Genomic DNA, 21,979 nt, shown 5'->3' with positions numbered 1-21,979 from the left:
ACCTGTCTTAAAAAAACAGGTTTTCCTTCCAGATATCATCAGAAAACATTGACTACCTACTGTGTGCCATGGGGGCAGTGGTAGTTCAGTGGGAGAGTTCTTGCTTTCCGTGCAGGAGACCTGGGTTTGAATCCCGGCCAACACGCCACATGCACAGCCACTACCCATCTGTCAATGGAGGTTTACAGGTTGCTCCGATGCTCAACAGGCTTCAGCAGAGGTTTAAACAAAGACCGACTAGGAAGAAAGGCCTGGCAATCTACTTCTGAAAAATCAGCCAGTGAAAACCCTATGAACCACAACAGGCCAATCCCCTTGGGTCGATGCGATGGCAGCCAACAACAACAACTGTGTGCCAAGCATGTAGCAGGCGTTTGAGGGTGCCACAACGAACAAAGCAGGAAAGGCTCCTGCTCTCTGGGAGCTTATGCTCTAGTTGATGGAGTCAGACAATAAGCAAACATCGGAATAAGGAAATGCCAGATGGCAAGACAGGCTGTGAAGAAAATCAGAGTGCTCTGATGGAGAAGCCAGGTGACTTCTCCATCAGGAGCAGCAACATGGGGCTAAGGGCCCATGAGACTGTTAGAGGCCCTCAGATATTTTCATTTTCATGTATTGTAAAACCAGATGAAATTATGAGTATAATGATAATATATGTATAATACAATGAACCTAGCCTGGAATGTATTTATCTTTATACCAATGCAGTCATAAAATATAATTTCTAATAATTTTTTTTTAATGGATGAAAAAGCCATGAAGGTTATAATGCAGCCCTGGAGAATGTCTGGGACTGCTTTAGGTTGGGTGTCTGCCGCGGGCCTCTCTGATGAAAGTCCGCCGAAACTCCAGATGGTAGCCTTCTTCTCAAGCTCAGATGGAATCCCTGGGTGTGCAAATGGCTAATGCACTTTGCTACTGACTGAGAGGTTAGAGGTTCATGTCCACCCTGAGGTGACTCAGAAGAAAGGCCTGGCAACCTACTTCTGAAAAATCAGCCATTGAGGACCCTGTGGAGCACAGTTCTGCTCTGACACGCGTGGGGTTGCTGTAGGTTGGACTTGACTCGAGAGCAACAGCTTTTTGTTTGCTTTTTTTTTGGCCTATATTTTTTTATTATTATTGCTGTTTATTATTTTATGCTTTAGGTGAAAGCTTACAGAGCAAATTAGTTTCTTATTCAACAATTAATACACAAATTGTGTTGTGACATTGGTTGCAATCCCCGTGATGTGTTAACACTCTCCCCTTCTCCACCCGGGTTCCTGTTACCATTCCTCCTGTTTTCCTGTCCGTTTTTGCCTTCTTTTTTGGGGGGGGGGGGGGGCCTTTGCTTTTCGGCAGGTGTTGCCCATTTGGTCTCATTTACATGATTGGGCTAAGAAAACGTTCCTCACGTGTGTTATTGTTTGTTTGATAGACCTGCGTAATCTCTGCCTGAAGGGTGAACTTCAGGAGTAACTTCAGTAACTGAGTTAGAAGGGTGTCCAGGACCCATAGTCTCCGGGTTCCACCAGTCTCTGTCAGACCAGTAAGTCTGGTCTTTTTTTGTGAATTTGAATTTTGTTCTACATTTTCCTCCTGCTCTGAGACCCTCTATTGTGATCCGTGTCAGAGCTGTTGGTGGTGGTAGCTGGGCACCATCTAGTTGTTCTGGGCTCAGGCTGATGGAGGCTGTGGTAGTTGTGGTCCGTTAGTCCTTTGGACTAACATTGTCCATGTGTCTTCGGTTTTCTTCATTCTCCTTTGCTCTGGACGGGATGGGACCAGTAGATGTATCTCAGATGGCCGCTTGTTTTTAAGACTCAGATGCTACTCACCAAAGTCTGAAGTGGAACGTTTTCTTTATGAACTATGCTATGCCACTTGACCTAGATGACCCTGAGACCATGGTCCCCAGCCCTCAGCCCAGCAACTTGGTCCCTCAGGGTGTTTGGATGTGTCTCTGAAGCTTCCATGACTTAGCCTTGGTCACATTGTGCTGCCTTCCGTATATTGTATGTTGTCTTTCATGGATTCATCATTGCATAGTATTCCATTGTGTGTACGTACCATAATTTGTTTATCCATTTATCTGTTGATGAGCACTTAGGCTGTTTCCAGGCATATGTCTATTTGTGTGATGGCTCTTATTTCTCTAGGATATATTCCGAGGAGTAGGATTGCTGGATCACATGGTATTCCTATTTCTAGCTTTCTTAGGAAAGCGCCAAATCGTTTTCCATACTGGCTGTACCATTTTACAGCAGTGTATAAGAGTTCCTATCTCCCCACAACCTCTCCAACATTTGTTATTTTCTGTTGTTTTGATTCGTGACGGTAATGTTGGGGTGAGATGGTATCTCATCCTAGTTTTGATTTACATCTCTCTAATGGCTAATGATTACAACCATTTCCTCATGTATCTGTTAGCCACCTGAATGTCTTCTTTGGTGAAGTGTCTGTTCATATTCTTTGTCTATTTTTTAATTGGATTATTTGTCTTTTTTTGTCATGGTGTTGCAGTATTTTATAGATTTTAGAGGTTAGACCCTTGTTGGATATGTCATAGCCAAAGATTTTTTCCCAGTCTATAGGTTTCTTTTTACTCTTTTGGTGAAGTCTTTTGATGAGCATAAGTGCTTAATTTTTAGGAGACCCAGTTATCTAGTTTACCTTGTAGTGTTTGTGCATTGTTACTTATGGTTTGTTTCCTCTTTATGCCATATATTAGAGCCCCTAGCATTGTCCCTATTTTTTCTTCCAGAATCTTCATAGCCTTAAGTTTTGTATTTAGGTCTTTGATCCACTTTGAATTAGTTTTTGTGCATGGTGTGAGGTATGCCTGTTACATTTTTTTACAGATGGACATCCAGCTTTGCCAGCACCATTTGTTAAAGAGACTGTCTTTTGTGACATTTGACACTGCTCTGCCTATTAAGCAGGGTCCTCACTTACCCACATCAGGGGCCTGAGGACTGTTGGCTTCACTGTTGGCCCTTTGTCAAAGATCAGCTGACTATAGGTGGATGAATTTATGTCTGGGCTCTCAATTCTGTCCCGTTGGTCTATGTGTCTGCTCTTGTACCAGAGCCAGGCTGTTTTGACTACGATGGCTGTATAGTAGGTTTTGAGATCCTAAAGTAGATGTGAGGCCTCCTGCTTTGTTCTTCTTCTTCGATAATGCTTCACTTATCTGGGCCCTCTTTCCTTTCCATATAAAGTTAATGATTAGTTTATCCATCTCGTTAAAGAATGCTCTTGGTATGTGGATCAGGATTACATTGTATCTGTAAATCGCTTTGGATAAAACTGACATTTTTACAATATTGAGTCTTCCTGTTCATGAGCATGGTATGTTTTCCATCTATGTCGATCTCTTTTGTTTCCTTGCAGTAGTGTTTTGTAGTTTTCTTTATATGGATCTTTACTTCCCTGGTTAGATTTATTCCTAAGTATTTTATTTTATTAAGTGCTATTATAAGTGGTATTGTTTTCCTGATTTCTTTTTCATAGTTCTCTTTGTCGGTGTATATAAATCCAACTGATTTTTGTATGTTGATTTTGTATCTTGCTACTCTGTTGAGTCTTTCTATTAGTACCAGTAGTCTTCTTGTGCAATTTTATAATATGTCTTGGTGACTTTCTTTTGGAATCTACCTTGTGCAGGGTTCAATGAGCATCTTGGAGAAATATCTTCTCATCTTTCACAATATCAGGGAAGTTTTCTGCCAACAAATCTTCACCAATTCTCTCTGTATTTTCTGTTATCCCCCCACCCCTTTCCGGTACTCCAATCACTCGTAGTTTATTTCTTTTGATAGAGTCTCACATAATTCTTAGGGTTTCTTCATTTTTTTTTTAATTCTTTTATGTGATTTGTCCTCAAATATGTTGGTGTCAAGTGCTTTATCTTCAGTCTCACTGATTCTGTTTTCTGTTGCCTCAGTTCAGCTCCTACGACTTTCTATTGAGTTGTCTAATTCTAAAATTTTATTGTTAATCTTCTGAATTTCTGTTTGCTGTCTCTCTGTGGTTTCGTGCAGCCTATGAAATTTGTCATTATGCTCTTTTCTAATCTTCTTAAGTTCCTCTAATGCTGTCTGTGCATTCCTTGGCTTGTTCTGGACTTCCCTGATCTCTTGAAGAGTTCTGTGTATTAATCTTTTGTATTCTACCTCTCGTAGTTCTAGGAAGTTATCTTCATCCAGAAGATTGCTTGATTCTTTGTTTTGGGAGCTTGCCGAAGCCATCATGGTCTGCTTCTTTATGTGATTTGATTTTGATTGTTGTCCCCAAGCCATCAATAAGTTATTGTATTTATTTTATGTGTGCTTACTGTGTCCTAGCTTCTTGTTTTGTTTTGATACGCCCAAATAGGCTGTTCGAGTGAGCTAGTTCAATTATTGGCATCTTTCAAGCTCTAATGTTCTGTCACCAGCTAGTTAGAGCTGTTACTAGGTATATGAGCCCAGGAGTCCATTTTCTTTTCTTGTATGGATTCAGCTCAAGTGTCCAGGTAGTCAATCACCAAGTGTACAGTGCAGGTTCTCACCTTCAGTCTTAGACCAGCAGGGGTGATTGGTGTAGGCACAGGTATCTGTCTGTAGTAGGAGGTCACGTGCTGAGTAAGGCAGGGGACTGACAACCACCCCTGAGCATCTGTGAGGAAAGCGTGTCCCTGTTCCCTAGGGCACCTAGGTGGGTGGTTTTGCAGCCAGACTATGGGCACTCAATGCTGTTGGCTGTAAGAACTGGGAGGCACCATTCATCCTTGGACCCCTGTCAAGGGTAGCTAGGTGGCATGGGTGAAGCCAACAGTCCTCAGGCCCCTGATGTGGGTAAGTGAGGACCCTGCTTAATAGGCAGAGCAGTGTCAAATGTCACGAACCTTCCTCTCCACCATGTTGAAGTTAGACTTCAGGTATGTACCCTGTTGTACTGTGCTAATAAGGGCCTATGCTGTTGAAATGGGCCCACACTGGTCTACGCAGGGATAAAAGAAATTCAAAGTCCATGGACAGCTTATGCCTGTGCCTAGTCAAAGGAGCTGTGTCTGCCCTGAGTTCCCAGCTTAGGGGAGCCGGCAGGTTATTTTTCCCCTGCTTGTTAATTTGTTCCCTCTCCAAGGCCAGGAGGATGGCTCTGAGCAAGACATGTCTTACGCCCAGCCCAGGGAAGGCGACTATCACTGAAGCCGACTCAGGACCCGGTGCAGAGTGGGTAGGGGTCAGTTAAATGGGACAGAGTTTTTTCCAAAGAAGTGTTTTTTGGTCTGAGGTAGATTAGACGCAAGCACTTATCTTTTGCTGAGAGCGCCCACCACTCTTCGCTGATTCTGGAGGTGTGAGTGAACTCTCCATCACTTGGTCTCTCCCCATGTGGAAAATATGTCCCAAATGCCACTGCTTGTCTCACTGTGCTTGCACCAGGGCATCCAGCCTGCAGGGCGCCAGTTCCCATGGGATCGGGTCTGGCAACTCCTCCCCGCTTCTGAGCCATCTTTCCCTCCCCCTGCTGCTCAGTCTGATTCCTCAACTTTGCCTTTGATGTTCAGGGCTCCCAGATTGTCATATATGGTTGATTCACTTTTTGGGGGGGTTTTTGTTGTAAGAGCGACCCCAGGAAGCATCTGACTACTCCACCATCTTGGCCCCTACTCTTCTTGTGGAATTTTTAGGGTTCTCTTGCAAATAGGGATAGTTTTACTTCTTCTTTTCCAATTTGGATGCCCTTTATTTCTTTTTCTTGCCTTATCGCTCTAGCTAGTACTTCCAGCACAATGTTAAATAGGAGTGGTGAGAATGATGTTGGCTATTGGTTTTGTATAAAAGAAAAAAAAATTTTTTTTTTCTTTTATAGGTACCATTTATTGTGTTGAGGAATTTTCCTTCTCTTCCTATTTTATTAAGAGTTTTTATTAGGAATGGGTGTTGGACATTTATCAAATGCCTTTTCTACATCAATTGAGGTGATCATGTAATTCTTTTCTTTTGTCCTATTTATGTAGTGAGTTATATTGATTGATTTTCTAATGTTGAACCATCCTTTCATACCTGGCATGAATCCCACTTGATCGTGGTGTATTGTTTTTTTGATATGATGCTAAATACTATTGGCTAAGTTTTATTGAGAATGTTTGCATCTATATTCGTGAGAGATACTGGTCTGTAGTTTTCTTTCTTTCTTTTTTTTTTTTTATGGTGTCTTTGCCTGGCTTTGGTATCAGGCTTATGCTGGCTTCCTAGAATGGATTCAGGAATATCCTTTCCTTTTCTATGCTCTGAAATAGGTTCAGTAGTACTGGTATGAGCTCTTCTCTGAATGTTTGGTAGAATTCGCCAGTGAAGCCATCCAGGCCAGAGCTTTTTGTTGTTGTAGTTGGGAGTTTTTTTTAATTACCATTTCAACCTGTTCTCTTGTTATGGATCTGTTCGGATTTTCTACCTCAGTTTGTATTAGTTTAGGTAGGTAGTGTGTTTCTAGAAATTTGTCCATTTCCTCTAGGTTTTCAAATTTCTTGAAGTATAGTTTTTCATTCAGTTATGATCCTTTCTATTTCAGTTTGGTCTGTTGTAATATCTCCCATTTCATTTCTTATTTGGGTTATTTGCTTTCTCTCCTGTTTTTCTTTTGTCAGTTTGGCCAATGGTTTGTCAATTTTATCAAAGAACCAACTTTTGGTCTTGTTGATTCTATTGTTTTCTGTTCTCTATTTCATTTATTTCTGCTCTGATCTTCATTATTTTCTTTCTTATGGTGACTGTGGGTTCCTTTTGTTGTTCTCTTTCTATTTGTTTGAGTTCTAGGGCTAACATTTTGATTTTGGCCCTTCTTTTTTGATGTGTGTGTTTATTGCTGTAAATTGACCTCTGAGCACTGTCTTTGCTGCATCCCAAAGGTTTTGGTATGATGTGTTTTCATTCTCATTTGATTCTAGGAAATTTTTCTTTGTTCCATCTTTGATTTATTCTATTACCTATGATTTTAAAAAAAAAAAAAAAAAAAGATTTTTAAGCAAGGTGTTATTCAGTTTCCAAGTTTTTTATTTTTTTCCTTGCTCTTCCTGTTATTAATTTCTACTTTTATGGCATTGTGATCACAGAAGATGCTTTGTATTATTTTAATGCTTTGGATTTTATTGAGGATTGCTTTGTGGCATAAAACGTGGTCTATTCTGGAGAATGTTCCATGTGCATTGGAAAATAATATATACTTTGCTGGTGTTGGGTGAAGAGTTCTATATATGTCTATGAGGTCATTTTGGTTTATTGTGGCCTTCAGATCTTCTGTTTGTTTTTTGCCTTTACAAGAGGAAGTTTTATTGTTAATTATTTACCTTAATAGTTTCAAAAAGGAACAGATTAGCTCAGTCCAACATGACTGACAGTTTGCGAAAATCTGGTGACGCAAGCGTTCTGATTGCTAAATATTTAATTTGGATGCTTTTAATTCTTAGCCATCTAACACTTCCACCATAATCCACAATAAATGCATCATCTCCCTTTCTTTCACTTTAATACCCCACCTGCCTCACTTCAGTGTGGAAATATCTTCGGTAAATATGATTCCCAGAGGAACAAGTTCCCTGAAGAGTATAGCCATGAGGACAATGCATAAGAAGAAAAATTCAAAATAAAACTGTGTGATGATTTACTAGTCTAAGGAAACAAACCCTTCCAATATATTAAGAAATAAAGCCAGTTACAAATGCAGTAATAGGCCTATGTAAAGCAGGTCTGGTGTAATAACTGAGAATGGCAGGCTGTTCACAAAATACACAAACAGGAATGGTACACCCAGCCCAGTACTGGCCCTCAAAAGCCAAAAGTGTTCACTCTGCTGTAGGCCACATACGAAAATCCATCTTTATCTTTTTCCTTCTCACAAAACTGCCGCATAGTTAGGCTGGACTGTGGGACTGTCTTATCCACAAAGAGGAAGATCGACTTTTCAAAGGAAGCTGGGTCCTTCTGCTGATGATCCACATGAACTGAGCCACAGTGATGTCAGATGGAACCAGGTACTTCCACTTGTCAGTGTCAACAATCTGAGAGCAGGAGATTTTTTCCACAGTCTGGTCAGGATATTTCACTCAGATTTTCTTGGATTTTATGCATCTGTGTTCCAACAAGTGGTCCTCCTTGAACATCCACTTCATGGTGGTGGCAAGGAGGGGATGGAGACAATTCTCAGAGCTGAGGAGTTCAGTGCACCGACCACAACAAACAGATCTTCTGAATCTTTTGAGTTTTTTCCTAGATGCTCTGTCCTTTACTGAGAGTGGTGTGTTGAAGTCTCCTACCGTTATTGTGGAACTTTTTCTCTTTTCAGTGCTGTTAGAGTTGTTTTATGTATTTTGGAGCCCTATAGTTGAGTGCAGAAACCCTGGTGGCATAGTAGTTAAGTGCTACAGCTGCTAACCAAAAGGTCGGCAGTTCAAATTTGCCAGATGCTCCTTGGAAACTCTATGGGGCAGTTCTGCGCTGTCCTGTAGGGTTGCTATGAGTCAGAGTCAACTCAATGGCACTGGGTTTGGTTTTTTTTTTTTTCAATTATCATTGGGTGCATAGATATTTATTAAGGTTATGTCTTCTTGCTAGATTGTCCCTTTCATCGTTATATAATGTCCTTCCTTGTCTTTTATGGTGGATTTTGCCTTGAAGTCTATTTTATCTGAGATTGGTATTGCCACTCCTGCTCTTTTCTGATTGCTGTTTACTTGCTATAGTTTTTTCCATCCTTTGATTTTTAATATATTTATGTCTTTGTGTCTAAGATGTGTCTTTTACAGATAGCATATTGGTGGGTCGTTTTTTAAATCTGTTCTGTCACTGTCTGTCTTTTCACGGGTACATTTAAGCCATTTACGTTTAGTGTGATTATCAATACAGCTGTGACTTTATCACTGTCGTTTTGTTATGCTTTTTTTGTGTGTGTGTGTTGCTGATTTTTTTTTTGTTCCTCTTACTTTCCTGGGCGGAGTTCCTTTTGTTTGTGGAATTTCTTTTCATTTTTTTATTATTGTAGATTTTGTGTTTATTGAGTCTTTATGTCTTTTTTTTATTTATTATTTTGATGAGTAGGTTTGTTAACTATCTTTGTGGTTATGTTGAAATTTACTCTTATCTCCCTAAGTTTAAACCAGTCATTGATTACTTAATACCACCTTGATTTCCTCTCCATTTGAAAGTTTCATACCTACGCCATTTATCCCCCTTTATTGTTTTGACATTGTTGCTGTTTACAGATTGATGTCTCTGATTCACTTTTTAAAATCTATTAGTTTTTTTTATTATTGAGAGTTCCTTTCATTTAAGTTCAGGGTACCAGAATTGATGTCTGTATCTGTTCTACTTGGTTTTTGTTGCAGAGGGATGGCTTAGTGCATCTGACTAGTCTTCCGTTTTGGCTTTGCCTCAGAAACTGGATTTTTTTAGAGCTCAAACAGGGTTGAGGATTCATATGCCAAGAGCAAGAACCATGATGTTGGTGAGGGGCATTTTTGAAAAATTTTTTTTGTGTTTTAAGTGAAAATTTACAAATCAAGTCAATCTCTCATACAAAAATTTATATACACCTTGCTATATACTCCTAGTTGCTCTCCCCCAATGAGACAGCACACTCTTTCTCTCCACCCTGTATTTCTGTGTCCATTCAGCCAGCTTCTATCCCCCTCTGCCTTCTCATGTCCCCTCCAGACAGGAGCTGCCCATATAGTCTCATGAGTCTACTTGATCCAAGAAGCTCACTCCTTACCAGTATTATTTTGTGTCTTATAGTCCAGTCCACTCCCTGTCTGAAAAGTTGGCTTTGGGAATGGTTCTAGTTTTGGGCTAACAGAAGACCTGGGGACCATGACCTCCGAGGTCTTTCTAGTCTCAGTCAGACCATTAAGTCTGGCCTTTTTACAAGAATTTGAGGTCTGCATCCCACTGCTCTCCTGCTCCCTCAGGGATTCTCTGTTGTGTTCCCTGTCAGGGCAGTCATCGGTTGTAGCTAGGCACCATCTAGTTCTCCTGGTCTCAGGCTGATGTAGTCTCTGATTTATGTGGCCCTTTCTGTCTCTTGGGCTCATAATTACCTTGTGTCTTTGGTGTTCTTCATTCTCCTTTGCTCCAGGTGGGTTGAGACCAATTGATGCATCTTAGATGGCTACTTGCTAGTGTTTAAGACCTGTGAGGGGACATTTTGTTGAGGTCGAGGGAAATAACCTGGCATTTACAATCCAAAGCTGGAGTTCAGGTTGCAGTTCTGTCATTTACCAGCTGTGCAACTTTGAACAAGCCATTGACTCTCTCTCAGCCCCATTTCTTCATCTCCAAAATGCGTCCGGAATTTGGGTTGGTGCAAAGGCTCTCTGATGACCCACTCAGCGCCTCTGCAGGAATGGAGATTGGGGTGGAGATGGGTACAGTGCACCCAGGACCCAGCCATGCCCAGGCTGGTGGCCAAGGGCAACTACTGAGCTGGGAGCAAAAATTCTCTAAGTCCTCACCCTCCATCCACTCCCTAGATGTTCTTGGGGGGCTGGTTATTCCTTGGAGGGAGTCTGAGGAGTGTTGCCACTTGTGCCTTCCATGCCTACCTGAGGACTGGGCACCATGAGGGGCTGGGGAGGGCCTGAGCCCAGGGAGCTGCCATTCTTGAGTCAGCATAGCCAGGGCTGCTGATGAAATCCAGATGTCAGACAGAAAACAATCGTCACCCCCACCCATCTGGCAGCTTGGGTTTCTTGGAGATTGCAAAAGAAGAAGAAAAATAGATCTGGGAGAAAATCAAATCCTTGAACAGCTGAAACCTTAGAGCCAGGATGTAAATAGTTCCAGGGTCTTGCTGGGGGAGGAGCAGGAGAAAGGAGGAAGAGGAGGCTGGCCCAGCCCCCCTTTTCCAGTCTCTACAGCCCCTGGGTCCCAGTACTTGCCCATCCCCAGGCCAGAGCAGGCTGGTCCCTGGGAACTGTGGAGGGCCCAGAGGAGGCCAGCAGCCCATGTCTGACCCCTTGCCTGGGGCGTCCAACCCCCATTCAGCTCTGGCTTCACTACATGGCTGTGTTTCCTCCGGGGCCAGAGTAGCTGGGGACTAGGGAGTGGACAGGCGGAGAGGGACTGAGGGTATGTGGGATTTCCCTGGCAGAACCTCAGGCCAGGGCCTAGAAATCCAGTCTTCTGACCCTCAGGCTCCTCAGAGCCCCGGAGCCAGGTGGCAGGGGGAGTGGAGGGTGGGGCATGCAGGGACCATTTGAGGACTGTCTTAATTATCTAGTGCTGCTATAACAGAAATACCATAAATGGATAGTTTTAATAAACAGAAATTTATTCTCTCACAGTTTAGGTGGCTAGAAATCTGAATTCAGAGCACGAGCTCTCGGGGAAGGCTATCCTCTCTGTTGGCTCAGGGTGGCAAGTGTTACAAAGCTCTTCGGCTCCATCAGTAAGTGCCCAGAGGTACCCCACTCTGCCAGTAAGCCTCAGCCCAAGGGCCTCAGCTCTCTAGCTCTTTCGATGGGTCCACAGGGACCGAGCCCCTTCCCTTACACAGAGCAGCCTCCTCCATGTCCAGATCACATATCAGGACACATGCGAAAAAGGATTCTCAGGCTAACAGGTTTGGAACCTTTGATGAGTCAAACCCATCAGTGTGCTCCTGGGGAAACTGACTGCATGCTAGGTAAGTTCAATAGAGGGAAGAAGGGAGGGGGAGGGAGGCAGAAAGGGAGGGATGAAGAAACGGGGACAAACAGCTTCATTGTATGATTCCACTGAGGAAGAACTGGACCCAGGGAGGTGGCAAGTGTGTGTATGTAGCAGGGAATCCACACTGTAGGTAACGCTACAAGAGGTTCTTCTGGGATATGGGGCCTGCTGACTAGCAAGGGGCCTGGGCTGTGGTGTTCCAGCACTTGGCACAGGAGCTAGAATGTCTCGAGCACTCAGAGAATGTTAGCTGGGATGGGTGTTTGGGGGGATGGTGCTGTGCCTGCTCCTTGGCAGGTGGTAGCTTTGGCATGGGTGCTCACATGGTGTTATGTACCCTGAAGCCAGTGTCTGGCCTTGAGTCTTCACCCTCCCCCCTCCCACTCCCCTACCCCATGCCCTCTCCTTGCAGAGTAGTGGTCACAAGCTCAGGGCCTGAGCCAGCCAGCCTGGGCTCACCTCCGAGAGTGACTGCTTCCTAGCTGCGTGCACCTTGGGAAAATTAATTCAACTTCTCTATGCTTCAGTTTCCTCATCTGCAAAGCAAAGATAATAAAAATGACTTCATGGGATATTGTGAGGATAAATGGATTTTTTTTATCTCAAGTGCTTGAAAGTGTGCCTGGTCCCTTGAAGCACTGTACCAGTGTGCGCTGCCATCAAGTCGGCCCCTGACTCATGACAACCCCACACACAACAGGACGAAATGCTGCCCAGTCCTGTGCCATCCCCGTGATCAGTAGCAGACTGGACCATTGTGATGCCAACGGGGCACTCATTAGCTGACTTTCAGAAGTGGATCGCTAGGCCTTTCTTCCTAGTCCGTCTTAGTCTGGACGCTCCACTGAAACTTGCTGAGTGCAAGTCTCCACTGACAGGTGGGTGGTGGCCGCACATGAGGTGCATTGCCTGGTATCGAACCCAGGTCTCCCGTATGGAAGGCGAGAATTCTACCACTGAACCACCAATGCCTCACTGTGTTAATTATTGTCTTTATTATTAGGCCTCAGCTTAGGTGTTTCGTTTGATGTGAGAAGTTCCAGAGGCCAAGAACAGGCTTCAAGGCCATTGGAGGTGGGGGGCGGTCCCTTCTCCCTTTGAGGAGGGCTGCCCATGGGATGGACTGCGGGGAGCTGGTGTGATGAGGCTGTGCTTTCTCGGGGAGCCTTGGCTGGGTGTGGGGCAGGGACAGGCTCTGATGACTTTGGGTCACCAGGTTGAGGGGCAGGAAAGCAGGGACTGGTCCCAGAGGCTCCACACTGCCCAGGATGGATGCCCCAGAGGGAGGAGGATGGGCATGGCTGGAAGGTGGCCCGTCCCTCCTGTGGGCTGACAGCTCCAGTTGGGCCCAGGTAGAGGGGCGAACCCCGCCGAGTGCATGCCCTGGCACAGGAAGGTGGGCACAGCTGCGGGAAGGGTGGGACAGGGTGCAGGGCGTGGGGCTCCCAGGGCAGCGGCTCTCACATCCTTCCTGCTGCCCTGCGCTGGGCAGGAAAGAGCCCAGGAGGGCCAGTTTCACATCCCCAGCAGCCAGTTCTCCTTTTGAAAGGATCACAGATGGTGATTTGAAGCCCCCCATGTCCCTGTGCTTAATGGGACCCCCAGGAATCATGCTGACTTGTTTGGCCTTACCTTCTCAACTCGATGTTCCTGGGCCCTGAGGGACAGAGTGTTGTCAGAGCGTGGATCTGTGAATCGCCTGCAAGGCCTCGTGAATGGAGAGCTGGAGCAGAGCAATTGCTTCCTTAGGATGAATAGCTTCCCTGTATCATCTCCTCCAGGCAGGCTTCTCTGATTTCCCCTGTCCTACAAGTTTGAAGAGACCATCCTCCTCTGAACACCTGGAGGACTCAGGACTATATTTATTCACTCGCTTATTCATTCAGTTGGCTCTTTTTGAGGCCTGTGCCTCTCCCATGCCTTGTTTCACTCCTGGACTAGCTCAGGGAGGGGATGGCCCTGCAGGCCATTGGGAAGGTCTGGCTGGGTCATCCTTGGCCCCCTCCACCTCAGTGAAAATGGGAGAGCACAGGGTAGCTGCAACTCACAGACCCCCGGTTCACACCTCACTTCTGCCCTTTCCCAGCTGGGTGACCCAGGCTGCATTGCCCACCTTCTTCAGGAACCTATAAAATGGGTCTGCCCACCTTGCAGGGTGTTTGTGAGAAATGTGTGAGCAAAGCTGCTAATACGGTGGTTGGCATCGCAAGGGCTTGCAGGGCTACTCTCGTTTTTGTCATTTATTAGGTTGCTGACCTTCCCCCAGCCTTATCTGCTCTCACTGTGAAGTGGGACTCCTGAGGCTGGCCTCGCACACCTGGTATGAGGTCGAGAGGAAGCCTGGGGTGCACCAGGCACTAAGCACTCCCCTTTTCTTTCCCTGCCCCACCCAACCAGGCCACCTAACTCTACCCACACACATGCACACATGCCCTTCAGCCTCTATACCCCCGCCACACATGCACGCATGCTTTCCAGCTTCTATACCCCTCACATATGCGTGCATACAACTCTTCAGCCTCTATACCCCCAACACGTGCACACATGTTCTCCAGCCTCTATACCACCCCACACACATGTGTACACATGCTCTCCTGCCTCTGTACTTTTGCCTGCCCCCCTCCCCAGGCTGCAGCACCTTCCTTCCCCTAACCTCTTCCCTCCTACCACCTATCAGAGCTCAGCTTGATCCCATCTCCCTCGGGGAGCCTTCCCCAGCTAGTCCAGACCCATAGGGCTCCCCTGTTTGAAACCTGTTTTTCACAAGCAACACCCCCTCCGGGACCTGGTTCTGAGGTCTTCACTGGCAGCTCACCTGTCCTGCCCCTTCTATTCAGGCCACAAGTCCCTGGAGAAGAGGGAATGCCCTTGCTTTGCTGTCTGGCTGTGCCCTGCCTAGCCCTGAAGCATGCTCCCTGTCTGGACCCTCTGGGGTGGTCCCAGCTCTTTGCTCTTTGAGTTCTGCTAAACATTCTCACATCCCTGGCCTTTGCCCGGCTATGCTGTCACGCTCATTTTCTCCTGTTTCCATTCAAGGCCAGCCCCATTGTACCTTCTCCTGGAGAGTGCCCTCTATTCCTGCGAGCCCCTGGGCTTGCCCTGCCCATTCTCTAACGGTGCCTGGACTGGGGCCCATCCCAGCACAGCCTTCTCTCCTTCTTCCTGGGAGTACTTTCCTGGCAAGGTCCGTGTCTGCTGGGCAGGCTTGCCGTCAGAAGACCTGAGTTCTTGCCCCTGTCTGAGCCCTGTCACACTCCTGTGTGAAGTGGGGTCAGTGTGAGCTCACCCCACAGGGTTTCTAAGAGATCCAGAGGAGATGCACAGCTAACGGGCTTTGGGAACTATGAACTGGTACTATTAGCTCCACTGCCAGTGAGCAGCCATGTGCAGGCCCTTCATACAGCAGGTGCTCACTAAAGGTTTGCTGAGATGATTAGAGTTGAGCAAGGAGGGCATCTGGATTCTGGGGCTGGTATGAATTGGCCTGTGGCCCTAAAGGCAGATTCATGAGGGCCTTGGCTCTCTGCCAACTTGCCCCTGCCCTTCCTACCTGGGACACTGCCTGTATTGGGTCCCTCCTACATCCTGTGGCTTTATCTGGGGTGGGAGGTGGCCCAGCTGGAAGCTGAGTTAGATACTTGACACCTCTGGCCTAACCTACCTTCGAGACCTGGACACCCCTCCATGCAAAGGTTTGGGCTCAGAGAAATTAGGCAGCGAGTGCAGGGGAGGAGGGCGCAGGGATGATGTCGGGGCCAGGAGAGATCACACCTCTGCTTGGAGGTCACAGGCATCTTGGTGTCTCCTTGGATCCTCACAGTAGCCTGGACACTGTCTGTAGTCCGTCTGCCCACTTTCTCTCTCTTTGCCACTTCCTCCCTTCTTGTCTACCTTCTTTTATTTTGTAACAGAGCAGCACAGAGGGGGTAACATGACTTGTCCATTGTCCCACAGCTGGTCAGGATCAGGCCTGTCTGAGCCCAGGGCCCAGCCTTCCCAGTGCCCCTCTGCCCACAGAGCAGGTCCATATGCTGGGAAATACCATGGGCTGCCGTGCTCAGGCCTGGGCAGAAATCAGGCCGTGGGAGAAAGTGTGCTCCTGTCTTTTCTCTCAGGTTTGCATCCTGATGGGCCTCTGGCTCTGTGTAGGGAAGAGGGCTTTGTGCAGGAGCCAAGTGTCTCTCAGCCCACAAATTGGAGAGTCTCCAAGGGGGTGAGAAGGAGGATAAGGAGCTCAAGTTCTTCTACTCCTTTCTGGGAGCGTGAAGTTCAGGGCTAGTTATCCCTTCCTCCAGCCTTCACCTGCTCCCCATCACTCAGCCACACCCACATCTGTGTCCCTTGACACCCTGGCACAGCCAGGTTAGTATTTTATATTCTTCTTCATCTCCAAGGGGGATAGAAGGAACAGGAAATCCACAGAATCACCCATCGAGGTGCCTGGCACATAGGAGCCCTTGGCCAGTGTGAGCTTTTGCTGTTGTTGCAGTGCTGTGTCTACATCTGCCACAGTGTTGGTACCAAACCACAACAGAGGTGGTTTCAATCTGTGTGCTGACAAATAATCCAAGAAGCTGGAATATATGAAGAAGAACATGGCACCAGGATTGAAGGAAGACTCATTAACAACTTGTGATATGCAGATGACACAACCTTGCTTGCTGAAAGTGAAGAGGACTTGAAGCACTTACTGATAAAGATAAAAGACCACAGCCTTCAGTATGGATTATATCTCAACATAAAGAAAACAAAAATCCATCTAGGACACAAAATTGTACCAGTCAGATAAGAACCTAGAAAATGAACTCTCGAGGACTCTCCAAAATCAAAAGAATTGTAACAGGGAACCAGAGTTAATCTGTAAATGACAACAATGTCAGAACAATAAAAGAGGTAATAAACAGTGTAGGTATAGAAATTTATAATGGAGAGGAAGGCAAGGCGATACCAAGTAATAATACACTGGTTCAAACCTAGGAAGATGCGGGTAATTTTCGAGGTAACCACAAAGTTAACAAACCTACTTATCAAAATAAAGAACAAAAACATAAAGTCTCAATAAAAACAAAATCTACAAAAACAAAAGAAATCCACAAGCAAAAGGAACTCAGCACAGGAGAGTGAGAGTAACAAAGAAAATGTCAGCACCACAAAAAAAAAAAAAAACTACGAAATGACAACACACCTATCAATAATTAACTGAATGTAAATGGCCTATATGCACCCATAAAGAGACAAACAGCGACAGAATGGATAAAAAAACAGGATCCATCAATATGCAGTCTACCAGAGACAGACCTTAGAAACAAAGACATAAATTTATTAAAAATCAAAGGATGGAAAAAATATATCAAGCAAATAACTACCAAAAAAGAGCAGGAGTGGGAATACTAATCTCACAAAAATAGACTTTAAAACAAAACCCACCATAATAGACAAAGAAGGGCACTACATAATGATTAAAGGGACAATCCATCACAAAGACTTAACCATAATAAACATCTGTGCACCCAATGACAGGGCTCCAAAATACATAAAACAAACTCTAACAACCTGAAAACAGAAATTGACAGTTCCATAATAATAGTAGGAGGCTTCAACACACCACTCTCCGTAAAGGACAGAACATCTAGAAAGAAACTCAAGAAAGATACAGAAGAGTTAAAGAGCACAATCTGCCAACTTGATCTCATAGACATATATTGAACACTCCACCCAACAGCTGCAAAGAACACATTCTTTTCCAACGAACTTGGAACATTCTCAAGAATAGACCACATCTTAGGCCACAGAGCAACCCTCAACAAAATCCAATACATTGAGATAATACAAAGTATCTTCTCTGACCACAACTCCATCAAAGCAGAAATTAACAACACGAACAGTAAGGGAAAAAAATTAATTACAAGGAAACTTGCTTTAAAACTGCTTAAAAACCACTGGGTAATAGAAGAAATCAGAGATGGAATCAAAAAATTCCTGGAATCAAACGAGAATGAAAACACATCATACCAAAACCTTTGGGACACAGCAAAGGCAGTGCCCAGAGGTCAATTTATAGCAATAGATGCACACATCAAAAAAGAAGAAAGGGACAAAAATCAAAATATTAGTTACACAACTTGAACAAATAGAAAGAGAACAGCAAAAGAAGCCCACAGCCACCAGAATAAAGGAAATAATAAAGATCAGAGCAGAAATAAATGAAATAGAGAATAGAAAAACAATAGAAAGAATCAACAAAACCAGAAGTTGGTTCTTTGAAAGGATCAACAAAATTGACAAACCACTAGCCAAACTGACAAAAGAAAAACAGGAGAGAATGCAAATAACCCAAATAAGAAATGAAATGGGGAACGTTACAACAGACCAAATTGAAATAAAAAGGATCATCACAGAGTATTTTGAAAAACTACACTCCAACAAATCTGAAAACCTACAGGAAATGGTCAAATTTCTAGAGACACACTACCAATCCAAACTAACAGAAAATGATGTTGAAAATCTGAACAGACCCATAACAAGAGAAGCGATTGAAAAGGTAATTTAAAAACTACCAACCAAAAAAAGAGCCGGCCCAGATGGCTTCACTGGAGAATTCTACCATTCAGAGAAGAGCTTACACCATTACTACTCAAACTATTTCAGAACACAGAAAAGTAAGCAATACTTCCAAATTCATTCTATGAAGCCAGCATAATCCTGATACCAAAACCAGGCAATGACGCCACAAAAATAAGAAAATCACACACCAATATCTCTCATGAATATAGATGCAAAAATTCTCAACAAAATCCTAGCCAATAGAACTCAGCATCATATCAAAAAAATAATACACCACAACCAAGTAGGATTCATACCAGGTATGCAAGGATGGTTCAACATTAGAAAATCAATCAACATAATCCACCACATAAATAAAAGGAAAGAAAAGAATCACGTGATCATCTCAATCGACACAGAAAAAGCATTCAACAAAGCCCAGCACCCATTCCTGATAAAAACTCTCAATAAAATAGGTATAGAAGGGAAATTTCTCAACATAATAAAGGGCATCTATGCAAAACCAACGGCCAACATCATTCTTAATGGAGAGAGGCTGAAAACATTCCCCTTGAGAACAGGAAGAAGACAAGGATGCCCTTTATCACCACTCCTATTGAACATTGTGTTGCAAGTCTTAGCTAGAGCAATAAGGCAAGAAACAGAAATAAAGGGCATCCAAATTGGTAAGCAAAAAGTAAAACTGTCATTATTTGCAGATGATGTGATACTATACATAGAAAACCCAAAAGACTCCATGAGAAAACTACTGGAACTAATAGAAAGATTCAGCAGATTAGCAGGATAAAAGACTAACATAGAAAAATCAGCTGGATTCCTATACACCAATAAAGAGAATGATGGAAAGGAAATCAGGAAAACAGAACGATTTATAATAGCCCCTAAAAAAATAAAATACTTGGGGATAAATCTAACCAGGGATGTAAAAGACCTATACAAAGAAAACTACAAAGCACTACTGGAAGAAACCAAAAGAGATCTACATAAATGTAAAAACATACCATGCTCATGGATAGGTAGACTCAACATTGTGAAAATGACAATTCTACCCAAAGTGATTTACGAATACAATGCAATACCAATCCAAATACCAACGACATTCTTCAAAGAGATGGAAAAACTTATCATTGGTTTTATATGGAAAGGGAAGAATCCCTGGATAAGTAAAGCACTATCGAAGAGGAAGAATAAAGTAGGAGGACCTGACCTCAAAATCTGCTATACAGCTATACAGCCATGGTAGCCAAAACAGCCTGATACTGGTACAACGACAGATACATAGACCAATGGAACAGAATTGAGAACCCAGATGTAAATCCATCCACCTACGGTCACCTGATCTTCAACAAGGGCCCAAAGTCCATCAAATGGGGAAAAGGCAGTCTTTTTAACAAATGGTTGGCAAAACTGGATGTCCATCTACAGAAAAATGAGACAAGACCCATACCTCACACCATATACAAAAACTAACTCAAAATGGATCAAAGGCCTAAATATGTAGCCAAAAACTATGAAGTTTGTAAATGAAAAAATAGGATCAATGGTAAAGGTCCTAATACATGGCATTAACAGGATACAAACCACAACCAACAAGCTCCAGAAGATAAGCTAGGTAACCAGGATCTTCTAAAATTAAACACTTTTGCTCATCCAAAGACTTCACCAAAAGCAAAAAAAGAGAACCTACAAGACTGGGGGGGGAAAAAAATTGGCTATTACAAATTAGACAAAGGTCTAATCTCTAAAATCTACAAGAAAATCTAACACCTCTGCAACAAAAAGACAAATAATCCAGTTAAAAAATGGGCAAGGGAAATGAGCAGACACTTCACCAAAGAAGACATTCAAGCGGCCAACAGACACACAATCTCTAGCCATCAGAGAACTGCAAATCTAAACCACAATGAGATACCATCGCACCTTGGCATTACTGGCATGAATCAATAAAACAGGAACTAACAAATGTTGGAGAGGCTGCACGGAGATCAGAACTCTTATGCACTGCCGGTGGGAATGCAGAATAATACAACCACTTTGGAAAACAATATGACACTTCCTTAGAAGGCTATAAATAGAAATAGCATATGATCCGGCAATCCCACTCCTAGGAATATATCCTAGAGAAATACACGAATAGATATATGTACACCCCTGTTCACTGCAGCGTTGTTCACAATAGCAAAAAGATGGAAACAATCTAGATGCCCATCAACAGATGAGTGGATAAACCAACTGTGGTACATACACACAATGGAGTATTACGCAATGCTGAAGAACAACGATGAATCTGTGAAGCATCTCATAACATGGATGAATCTGGAGGGCATTACGCTGAGTGAAATAAGTCAATCACAAAAGGACAAATATTGTGTGAGACCACTACTGTAAAAACTCATGAAAAGGTTTACATACAGGGGTGAGGATGGAAAAATACTTAATAGGCAAGTGGTAACTTTTGTGAAGGGTAAAACAGTACACAACTCTGGGGAGGCCAGCACAACCTGTACAAGGCAAGGCCATGGCAGCTCCATAGACACATCCAAACTCCCTGAGGGACTGAATCGCTGGGCTGAGGGCTGTGGGCACCATGGTCTCAGGGAACATCTAGCTTAATTGGCATAACAATTTATAAAGAATATGTTCTACATTCTACATTGGTGAGTAGCATCTGAGGTCTTAAAAGCCTGTAAACGGCCCTTTGAAGCAAGGAAGAATGAAGAAAACTAAAGATACAATGAAAAGATTAGCCGAAAGGACTAATGGACCCCATCTACCATGGCCTCCATCAGACGGAGCCCGTACAACTAGATGGTGCCCAGCTACCACCACTGACCGCTCTAATAGGAATCATAACAGAGAGTCCTAGACAGAGCTGGAGAAAAATGTAGAACAAAATTCAAACTCAAAAAGAAAGACCAGGTTTGCTGGCCTGACAGGCTGAAGAAACCCTGCGAGTATGGCCCCCAGACACCCTTTCAGCTCGGTAATGAGGTCACTCCTGAGGTTCACCCTTCAGCCAAAGACTGAACAGGCCCAGGAACAAAACAAGACTAACAGGGCGCACCAGCCCTGGGGCAGGGACTGGAAGGCAGGAGGGAACAGGAAAGCTGGTAATAGGGAACCCAGGGTTCGGAAGGGAGAGTGTTGACATGTCATGGGCTTGTTAACCAATGTCATACAACCATGTGTGTACTGTTTGATGAGAAACAAGTTTGTTCTGTAAAACTTCATCTAAAGTTCAATAAAATAAATAAAACTTTTCAAAAGTGAAAAAAGAAAATGAAGATCCTCACAACTGGACAAATAAGCAACATCATGATAAACAACGAAAATACTGAAGTTGTCAAGGATTTCATTTTATTTGGATCCACAGTCAACACCTGTGGAAGCAGCAGCCAAGAAATAAATGACATAATACATTGGGCAAATCTGCTAAAAAAGACCTCTTTCAAGTGTTAGAAAGCAAAGACGTCACCATGAGGACCAAGGTGCACCTGACCCCAGGTATTGTATTTTCAATCGCCTCATACGCATAGAAAAGTCGGACAATGAAGAAGAAAGACTGAAGAAAGAACCGATGCATTTGAATTACGGCGTTGGTGAAGAATGTTGAATATACCATGAACTGCCGGAAGAATGAACAAATCTCTCTGCGAAGAAGTATAACTAGAGCGCTCCTTAAAAGTGAGGATGGCCATACTTCATCTCACATATTTTGGACATGTTATCAGGAGGGA

The 21,979-nt window shown here is 43.9% G+C and overlaps 1 protein-coding gene and 1 pseudogene across 1 annotated transcript in view; one reads left to right on the top strand and one right to left on the bottom strand.

The window, feature by feature from the left end:
* ZCCHC24 (zinc finger CCHC-type containing 24) overlaps positions 1 to 21,979 on the top strand; it is a 79,126-nt gene that overhangs the window by 23,133 nt on the left and 34,014 nt on the right. The window lies entirely within an intron of this gene.
* Positions 7,110 to 8,143, bottom strand: LOC111750335 (gamma-aminobutyric acid receptor-associated protein-like 2; annotated as a pseudogene).

Source organism: Loxodonta africana, chromosome 16 (assembly GCF_030014295.1).
Source record: "Loxodonta africana isolate mLoxAfr1 chromosome 16, mLoxAfr1.hap2, whole genome shotgun sequence".
Lineage (NCBI taxonomy): Eukaryota > Metazoa > Chordata > Mammalia > Proboscidea > Elephantidae > Loxodonta > Loxodonta africana.
Note: the sequence above shows the minus strand (reverse complement) of the source record. Positions and strands in the feature narration are given on the sequence as shown.